Source organism: Salarias fasciatus, chromosome 11 (assembly GCF_902148845.1).
Source record: "Salarias fasciatus chromosome 11, fSalaFa1.1, whole genome shotgun sequence".
Taxonomy (NCBI): Eukaryota; Metazoa; Chordata; class Actinopteri; order Blenniiformes; family Blenniidae; genus Salarias; species Salarias fasciatus.
The window spans coordinates 34,644,329-34,654,543 of record NC_043755.1 but is presented as its reverse complement, the minus strand read 5'-3'; positions in this window follow the sequence as shown (position 1 = coordinate 34,654,543).

The following is a 10,215-nucleotide window of genomic DNA, read 5'->3' as shown; positions in this document are numbered from 1 at the left end:
AACCCCCCTCCACCCCCCCGGAGGGTCTGAGCCGTCCTGACTCGGCAGCGCTGCAGAACCTCTGCTCGTGTTCTGGGTCCGTTTCCACTTTTTTCAAAGCTCCAGCCCCCGTCTCCATGGAAACGGGGTAAACCCCACCATCCCCGCTGCTGATGCTGGCCCGTCTCCGCCGTGGGTTTAGAGTTGATGGTCGCCGTGGAGACGCTGCCTCACTCCTCACTTCGTCAGCCGCGGATCAATTAGCGCTGGTTAAAGCGGCCCGGCTCAGACGCTAATCCTAATCACGCCGCGCACTTCCAGCCCGGGGGGGGGGGGGGGCTGGGGGGGGGGGGTAAAGCTCCACACCTCACGCCGGGATCCCACCAAGTTCCCCCCGTCTGCTGTCGCTCTCTCATGTTTAAACTCCCGGCGTTCCCACCAACTTCACAGGAAGTTGGAAAAACACTGGAATGTGAGAACTTCACTTCCTGGTTCAAATATCAAGAAGCTTTGATGTTTCACAGATGAGAGGGGCAGAAAGCTAACCGCTAGCATTAGCTTTGAGCAGATGGGGGGCTGGGGGCTTAGTGGCCCCCCCCATGACCCCGCAGATCATAGATATGTGCTTCACAAACATCAGGATTACCCTGGGGGGGGAGGGCAGAATCTGTGGAAGTCCCGCCCCTTTAGCCAGTTAGCGGCTAGCCACCAGTGACTGCGATGCGTCATCTTCTGACCGTCGATGTACCCACAATGCACTGCGCTCCTCGCCACGCCTTCTCACTGCAGACGCCGTGGTTTGAGGCCGGCGTTCCAGACGCATGGAGGGAAACGTGGAACGTTTGGAGGAACGCCGCCGGAACCCGGACCACCGCTGGAACCTGGGACGCTCCGTTCCACAGGTCTGGTTCTGGTACAGCGAGAACAGTTTGACCCGCTGCGTCGTGACGACCCCCCCCCCCACAGTGGAACCCCCCCGGAGGGAACTTGTCCCTCTGAAGACGGTTCCTTCCATTAATGCTCCGTCCAGAAAGGATCCCTCAGCGCTGTGGGGCGGGAACAGACCTGAGCCATGGTGGGGGGGGGGGGGGGGGGGGGGGGGGGGGGGGGGGGGGCTTCCTGTCCACGTGGAGCATCTTTAGAAACGGTACAGTAGCAGGGCGAGCATGATACGGTCTGCGAGTCGGCCGTCCCCCCCCCCCCCACCAACCCCCCACCGAGCGCTGAGTACTCTGAACAGTGACAGAACAACAGCGGACAAATGGGACACGTGTCCTCAGACTCGGGGGGGATGGGATGGGACGGGGGGGGACATTAATATTACATATAGAGGCTGCGTCCACATGCACACTTCACACATGAATGAATGCAAGAGGAGCCGTGGCCTTGGGGGGGGAGGGGGGGTTAAATATAGATCCTCATCCTCGTCTTCATCATTCAGGCTCAGCAGCATCTCAGAGCCTGAAGCTGCGGCAACGAGCCGAACGCCATGCTAGCATGTGAATGCTAATGCTACCTACTTATCTGAGGCCAAGGCTAACCACTAATGCTACCAAGTCATCTTAGGCTGAAAGGCGAAACACTAATGCTAATGCTACCAACTCATCGTGCGCTGAGATGCTAACCGCTAATGCTACCGACTCATCTGAGGCCAAGACTAACCACTAATGCTAATGCTACCCACAGATCTTAGATTGAGAAGCTAACCGCTAATGCTACCTACTCATCTGAGGCCAAGGCTAACCACTAATGTTAATGCTACCCACAAATCTTAGATTGAGAGGCTAACCGCTAATGCTAAAAGCATGAGAGATTGTAGGTTTCAAGGCTAATGGCTAGCATCCGCAATAGCGCTTCACAGGGATTTTAAAAGACTGCATGAAGTTGTGAAAAGTTTCGGTTTTACACGGCGACACTGAAACCGACGTCTGCCCCTGTGCCGGGGCAACGCAATGCAGACGGAGCGCCGGGGCAACGCAACACAGACGGAGCGCCGGGGCAACGCAACGCAGACGGAGCGCCGGGGCAACGCAACACAGACGGAGCGCCGGGGCAACGCAACGCAGACGGAGCGCCGGGGCAACGCAGACAGAGCGCCGGGGCAACGCAGACAGAGCGCCGGGGCAACGCAGACAGAGCGCCGGGGCAACGCAACGCAGACAGAGCGCCGGGGCAACGCAACGCAGACAGAGCGCCGGGGCAACGCAGACAGAGCGCCGGGGCAACGCAGACAGAGCGCCGGGGCAACGCAGACGGAGTGCCGGGGCAACGCAACGCAGACGGAGCGCCGGGGAAAAGGCAGATGGAATGCTGGGTAAAAGGCAGACGGAGCAGGCGGACCTCGGCCCAGAACACAGTGAAGCTTCTCGCTCAGTCTCCTCCGTCTGCAGCGGCGGAGAACCGGAGAACCGGAGTGCTGCCAACACTTTCACACGTTCCGCCGCCGCTCGCCGCTCCATCTGCTACTCGCCGACGTGTCGCCGCCGAGCGTCACTCCGAGCAGGAGACCTCGTGATCGCGGCAGCCCCGGATTCCACAGACAGCTGCTTCTCATCAGCGGAACGCAGAACTCTGTTCTCCGCTCTGCTTCCAGCTTCCAGCGTCTCTTTGGCCAAAATCCTCTTTTCCCCCAAACCAGACGCAGCGTTCTAAAACTAAATGTTCTGAAGTGGCGCTCAGCAGGGCGGGACGGACCGGACTCCAGAAGATCCTTTATCAGGAACCTGGAACGTGTTCTAATCACCGGACGGCAGCGACAGAACTACTTCCTCAGTCTGGACCACTTCCTGAAGGTCCCTCTCTGCTGAGGAGGACCAGAAGGAGCCGGAACCCTGAGAGCTCTGAGAACGTCAGAATGTCCACCTGAACAGACCCAGTTCTAGCAGGCCCTGGACCCGGTTCTAGCAGGCCCTGGACCCGGTTCTAGCAGGCCCTGGACCTGGTTCTAGCAGGCCCTGGACCCGGTTCTAGCAGGCACTGGACCTGGTTCTAGCAGGTTCTGGACCTGGTTCTAGCAGGTTCTGGACCTGGTTCTAGCAGGTCCTGGACCCGGTTCTAGCAGGCCCTGGACCCGGTTCTAGCAGGTCCTGGACCCGGTTCTAGCAGGCCCTGGACCCGGTTCTAGCAGGCCCTGGACCCGGTTCTAGCAGGCCCTGGACCTGGAACCCCCGGTTGTTTTGGGACTCTGGTTCCAGCAGAAAGACGTTTCTCACCCTTTTCAAACTCCGGTTCTCCGGCGTTCCGTCAGGATCCAGCAGTGAGTGAAGAGCAAACAGGAGGCGAGAACGACGCGTTCCGGCCGGCGCCATGGCAACCCGGGTTCTCCTCGGTTCCCCCGGGACTCGGCAGAAAGAGCGAGGAGCGGCGGAAAAACATCCTCCTGCTGCTGCAGGTTCCCCGGGGAGAACCGGGGACCCGGCAGCCATGGAGACCCAGGAACCAACAACACTCCGGAGAACCAGAGCGTCCAGACGGGCGCGAGGCAGACCCAAATCCCCACAGACCCCCTTCACTCCATGTTCTGCTTATAAAGTAGAGAACCGAGGCCCAGAGGTTCCACCGCTGTTCCACAGGTACGAGGAGCAGAACCCTGAGGTTCCACCGCTGCTGGGCTCGCCGTTTCTCTAGAACCCTGCGGGATCACTGGGAACCAAACAGCCTGAAGGCTGCGTCGACTGGCAGCTGACCCCCGAACCCTGACCCCCGACCCCCAGGAGCAGAACCGCAGGGTCCTTCAAGTAGTTTAGTTTGAGCGACGCAGATGAAGGAACTCGGAACAGAGACACCTAGAACCGCCTAGACCAGGGATCCTGGATCGGGGGTGGGGGGGGGGGGGGGGGCAGTCCTGGCCTCTGACCCCCTGACAGGGCCTGGGGGGGTTGAGGTCTTTGTTTGGCTGTTTGCCCCCCCCCCCCCATAACAAACCCCTGAAGTGCCCCTGAAGTTCGGCGGTCCCTGAACGCAGCACTCCAACGGAAAAAAACCAACAACACAAACAAAAGTAGCGCAGCACGTGCGTGAGCTGTGCACGGTCCCCCCGCGCGCCCCGCACGTCCCGCACCTTCCCCGCGCTCGGCGGCTCTCTCCCGGCTCCTCGAGCCCGGTTCTCCGCCGCCGCAGCGCTTCCGTGACGGCCGCCCGCTCCGCAGCGCCGCCCCCCCGCGGAGCGGCTTCCAGAGGCCGCCGAGCCGAGCCGGGCCGAGCCGAGCCGAGCCGCCCTCCGCCCCGGCCCCGGCCGCGGCTCCGGGCCGGGCCGGGCCGGGCCGGGCTCCGCTGCCCCACATCCGCGCGCTGCTAGCCGCTTAGCTCGCTAGCGTCGCCCCGCTGGAGCCCCGCGCCGCCGCGGACCTCCGGGTCCCGGCTCGGGTGCTTACCGGACGGGCCCGGCGCTGCTGCGGGCTGCTGGAGGTCTGGAGCCCGGAGGAGTGCGTGTCTGCTGGCGGAGGACCGGAGGAGACCCGGAGCGGGACCGGAGGACCGGAGCAGGAACCGGAGGAAGAACCGAGGAAGAGCCGGACTGAAGTTAGTTCCCCTCCCCTTCACTCCCTCCGCGCGCCTGTGCGTGCGCGTGTGCGCGTGCGGTTTCAACCCCGGGGGACAAAAAGAAAAAAAAAGAAACCAGAATAAAATAAAACGGCAAGAAAAGTTTATTTTCCAACGAAAAACTCACGAAACGAAAAACAAATTCAGCAAATCAGCAAGTTCCGCTGCAGAGTTTAAAAGACTAAAGAAGAAACAGAAACATGAGAGAAAACTCTCACACTCTTTATTTTAACACAAAAGACCAACATAAGATCTCACAGGGTTAAATGAGCAAAAAACCAAACAGAAAATAAAGAAATACTGTTATAAAAGAAAAGCTCATTTTAACACAGAAAGAGCCTAAAGTGACCCGAAAGAATGAAATTATGACAAACACACAGAAAATGATCGAAAAGTAACAAAACGACAGCAGAAAGACAGCAGGATGGGCGACGGGTCCAAAGATCCTCCTGAAAATACAAGAATCGCCGCCACAAAAATCCAAATCAAGACTAAACAACACTGGAACCAAACGACACGAAAAGGAAAATGAGCCCAAAACCGCGAGACGGAACCAGGAAACGAAAGAGAAACGGTCAAAATCCTCCAGAGGCCGAAAACAGAGAAAGCAGAAGTGGCAGAAACAGAAACATGAAAACACTCCGAAGTCCCTTCATTCTCATGAACAAACACAAAAACGACCACAAAGACAGAAAATCACCACAACAAACTTCAGATGAAACACAGGAGACGAGAAAATCCCAAACGCCTCAAAACACGAAAACAGAGACAGAAAAACAGGATCTGCTGGAAGCTTCCAGACTGATCTGATCCTCCAGACCAGCCTCAGGCTGCTCTTCAGGATTCCTGACTTATTTATTTAATCTGAGGACTGAGACACTGCTGGACGGACAGAGAGAGGGAGAGAGAGGGAGAGAGACATCCAGAGAGAGAGAGAGAGAGACAGACAGAGAGAGAGGGAGAGAGAGGGAGAGAGACATCCAGAGAGAGAGAGAGAGAGAGACAGACAGAGAGAGAGGGAGAGAGAGGGAGAGAGACATACAGAGAGACAGACAGAGAGAGACTTTTGACTTTACCACATCATTTATTAAGATCTATTCAGACATGTTCAACAATACAAAAGACCACAAGTCACGGCGCCTAAAAAAACCACACAGATGTTGACACGTCCTTCCTCCATCACTCCCAAGACCCCTCCCACAGTCCACGCCTCCTCAGAGTCCTCCAGCGCCCCCACCAGGGAGCTATAAACATGCTCCACTCGGAGCCGTGCTCCCACCAGGCTTTCAGGAGGAGTTCTGGGTCTGTGCATCCTGTCCCTCGAGTCTGGTTCCGCCTCCACAGCCAGAGGCTCAGCTCCGTTTGGCCCAGAGGAAAGTTTATGAGGGCTGCTTCATGGTTTTGGGCAGCAGTAGACTTTGGGCCGAAAACGAACAGCTCTCTGGTGAGAACCCGGCGCAAACCTCCAACCCAGCGCCCAGCAGTCTGAACAGGGGGACGAGTCGGGGGCAGGACGTCCACAGGTGTTCCAGTGTCTCTTCCTCAGGGCAGAAGGGACAGTTGGTGTCTATCCCAGGGTCAAAGTGGACCACATGTCTGTTTGTAGCCCTGCCCCATGCCCCGCCCTCCACTGGAGATCCGCACAGCATTTCTCAATGGGGGGGGGGGCCTGATACAGGGACTTCCAGCTGCCTCTGGGGGACGACCCCGGCGCCAACACACCCGACCACCTGGACCAGGGAGACCTTCAAGCGTGGCTCTGTTCCTCACCTTCATGGCGACAATATAGAGGCTTTTTTCGAGACAGAACTGAACTCTGGCAGGACAGGTGTAGAAAAGGACAGGAGTCCACCAGCTGCCTCCCCATCGCCACCAGCAGGCCGGATGTTCAGCGAGGGAAAGCCCGGAGGAGCTGGTCCAGCAGAGCCCAGACCCAGCAGCTCGTCTGCCAGACCTCAGATCAACCAGTTTGGCCAAGTTTGACTCCAAGAAAGTCCGCCTCACTGCTGCAGAGTCCAGCAGGCTGCTCCTGACCAGTGGGTTGTGAAACAGTGGCTCCTCCGTCCGTCCATATGGCTGGTCTCTGGACACAGTCAGGACCGACCGCCACCCCTCAGTACTGACAGAGGTCCCGGTTATGTCCATGTTCTGAAGGTCTAATAAGAACAGGTGTTTATCAAAACCGAGCCTTCAGACTCCACGCAGCAGTACCGCGGCGGTCCTCTCCCACAGCGCATTCTGATCGTACAGGAAGTGTCTCACTGTTTGTAGACGAAGGGCTGCCACCTGACTAGCGATGTCCACCAGACCTTGGCCCCCTTCTTCGGTTGGGAGGTACAACACTGCTGCCCCCAGCCAGTGGAATCCCCCCCAAGAAGAAATCCACTAACCATCTCTGAATGTCCAGCAGCTCCGTGGTGGAGGGTGGAGCAGTGAAGCAGTGCCATAAGGTGGAGGCAGCCAGGTTGTTGATCACCAGAGCCCTCCCCCTGTAAGACAGCTGGGGCTGGACCCATGTCCACCGAGACAATCGATTTTGTCCCGAGTTCGTCCCCAGGCAGCTGACGGAGGAGCTCAGAGGGTCTCCCGGGGCCTCCACACCGGCACAGCAGCAAGCCAAGACCGAGTCCGATATCTCCAACCTCAAGACCATGCCCAAAGGCCTCTCAGCCAGCCTGCCCAACCTGGACTCCGAGTCCTGGATCGAGGTGAAGAAGAGGCACAGACCGTCTCCCGCCAGGCCCAAGGCCCCCTCATTGCAGCAGCAGCATCAGCAGCTGTCGCCGCCTCAGCAGAAGGTGAGGCAGAAAGGTGGAGGAAATGCCAGGCTCACAGCTACAGGTAATTTAGGCTACTCCGAAGGAGCAGAGTCTGCTAGCCCACACGCTCTGCTGAGCATTCTAACGCCACAGCTGATGACACGACGTCATGTCCGGCTGCCAGGAACCAACCCGGACACTCCCTAAACCCAGCCTTTTATACAGCCGCCCCCAAATGTGCGTAGAACATTTGCAACACAGTCTCACTCAGTCTTATAGAGTCCGGTGGTTGAAGAAAGGTCTTCTTCCGATGGGAGGGCTGGCAACCTCGCCAGTCGGGCTGCTGGCCATGCGAAGTGGTGCCAGTGTCCGCAGGTCTGGTGCAGCTGGTATTGCCTTGATGTCTCTGACCCATGGGCCCAGTCGGCCATGGGCTCGAGGTGGTTGGGCTCCACCAACCTGACGATGGCGTCGCTTTGTAAACCCAGAAGACCAAGATTGGTCCGCCAGGACTTTGGGAGCGTCGCCAGCGGCAACAGCTGAGGATCTCCATCTTGGGGTGCACCACCTGGGGGAGCGAGCCATCAGGCCGCCCCATGAGGAAGCTGTTGGGTGTCACCAGATCCATATCGGCTATGTCTGCAGGATTATGGGCTGAATCCATGTAGCGCCTGGTACAGCTTCCTGTCAGCTTCTGCCTTCCGGCTCGGTAGGTCGTCGCCCGCCCAGGGTCTTTCAGGAACCGCCGCTCCGTTCTCCGCTGATGGGCCATGATGGACTTCCTCAGTGCCTCTCTGTGGGTTGCCTTGGCGCCCAGCAGTTTGACCGCAGGTTTGTCCTGTTTGGACCAGTTCACCTCTCTTTCTGGTCAGTGAAGTACAGCATCCTTCTGTGGGGGGAGAGAGGTGAAAAGACACTGCACAGAGTTAGCTGGCTGCCCCATAGAACGCAGTGGACCTTGGAGGGTCCACCCAAACCGGGTGTGGACTGCTGCTGGACCACCACGCGATCCAAGTCTGACCGGTTCTACTAGTGTTATGAGTTGTGGCTGGTCAGAGCCAAGGAGCAGCAGTAGTCTGGCATCCTTCAGGGCAGGTATGGGGAGACCACGGAGGTGTTTGTGCTTCTTCTTCAGCTGCTTGATGGGGTAAGTATGCTGGGCGAGGCTGAGGCGACCGGCTGTGAAGGCTCCGTCGATCTTGTAGCTGATCTTGGGGTTAGTAGCTGGGGAAACACGGAAGGATATCTTCTGTCCATGCAACACCTGGATGTCCTGCTGGACTGTCCGTAGGGGGAGGTCCTCTGGAGTGCCCTTTATGCCCAGGGATTTGGCTGCAGCTGGTAAAAGCATGGACCACTCTGAACAATCATGCAGCAGAGCAAAGGTGCTAATGGTTCTTCCTTGGTGATGCAGAACTACTGGAACAACCTTCAGCATGACCCGATTGCTGGTTTTGGGCCTGTTGAGGTAGAGGGAGCCAGAAACAGAGTTTGTTAGGCAGCTCTCTTCTTTATGTGCAGCCTCTCTATTATCCCTCTCAGGCCTGGTGTTTATCTCATGGAGGGCAAGGAGGTGTTTCCCTTGGCAGATTCTGCAAAGCTTCTACAAGGTGCACTGAGCTACTCGATGATTTCGTGCGCAGCGCCAGCATCGCTTGTTGTCTTTGATCCACTCCTTGAGCTGCTTTTGGGAGAGTTCAGCAACCTCACTGCACTGACTAAGGTAATGGTCATCACTCTGACAGTAGGGACAATAGGCCTTCCCCACATATTTCTTCTTCTTCCCAGGTTTTGGTGCGTACACAGCCCCGGACAGTTCTTTGAGGCCATGCAGGACCGTCACTGGATGCTTGGTGCGAAGGTCCGGCTGGGGAAAATGTCTCTCTCTGCTGGTTGTACTGACTTGGCTGTCGAAGCTCAGGCACCAGGACTCGTAGCTGAGCCACTTGGAAAGGTCATGTAGGGTGTGAACGGTTCCAGGCTGCTTGAACTGATGTCGGCGGAAGTCAGCTCTCTGGTCTGCTGGGAGCTTGGTCAGAAGGCGTGCTACATGGGAACTGCAGTTGAGCTCCACCTCTCCTGCTGGACCTAGAGTCTTAAGTAGGCCCACTAGAGACTGGACCTGAAGTGAGAACCGCTGAAAGGCTGCTGAGTCCCCACGTCTGATTTCAGGAGCCTCCAGGACAACAGCTATTTTTCTCAGAGCGATCTGATGAGGTTGGCCATACCTGTCAAACAGAGCTCTCATGGTGTCAGTGTAGGGGGTAGGAGAGTGGAGATAGGCGTCGGCGATCAGCTGGGCCTCCTTCAGCCTTAGATGATCTATGAGGATCTGGTACTTGAAGAGCTCTGTAGAGTCTGGGGGTAGTAGGTTCTCTAAGGCGATGCTGAGTCGAGTGAACTTGCTTGGGTCTGGCTGGGTGAACTTGGGAATAGTTGGCGTAGGCCCTCTATACACTCTTTCAGCCCCAGGGAACTGTACAGGGAAGCTGGGTGTGGCCCTGGTGGCTATCGGAGGAGGAAAGCCTGAGGAGACAGGAGCAGGGTGATAAGGTGGCTGTGGGGCCTGCACAGGAGGATTCGGCATGATCCCACTGGTGGGTGCAGGAGGCACGAACTGTGGTGGTGGTGAGGCAAACCCAGTGGGTGATTGAGCCGAGTATCCGTAGCTGTGAGGCAGGGGGTTCTGCTGGTTGACTTGTTGCCCCAGGTTGAGACCACCCATGCTTGTCGGCAGGTCATCCTCAGGTTCAGTCCAGGGTGGAGGAGGAGGCCAGTCCTCCTCATCCTCCTTCTCCGGCGGTGGTGGAACGGGGTTTAGCTGGGACGTGGCAGCACTGGATCCCCGAGGTCTGGAGGTGCCGTGACGGGGGGTAGAACAGGCTGACCGGTCCATGTTGACCCTGAGGGAGCGGTCCACATTGAGTAGTTCCCT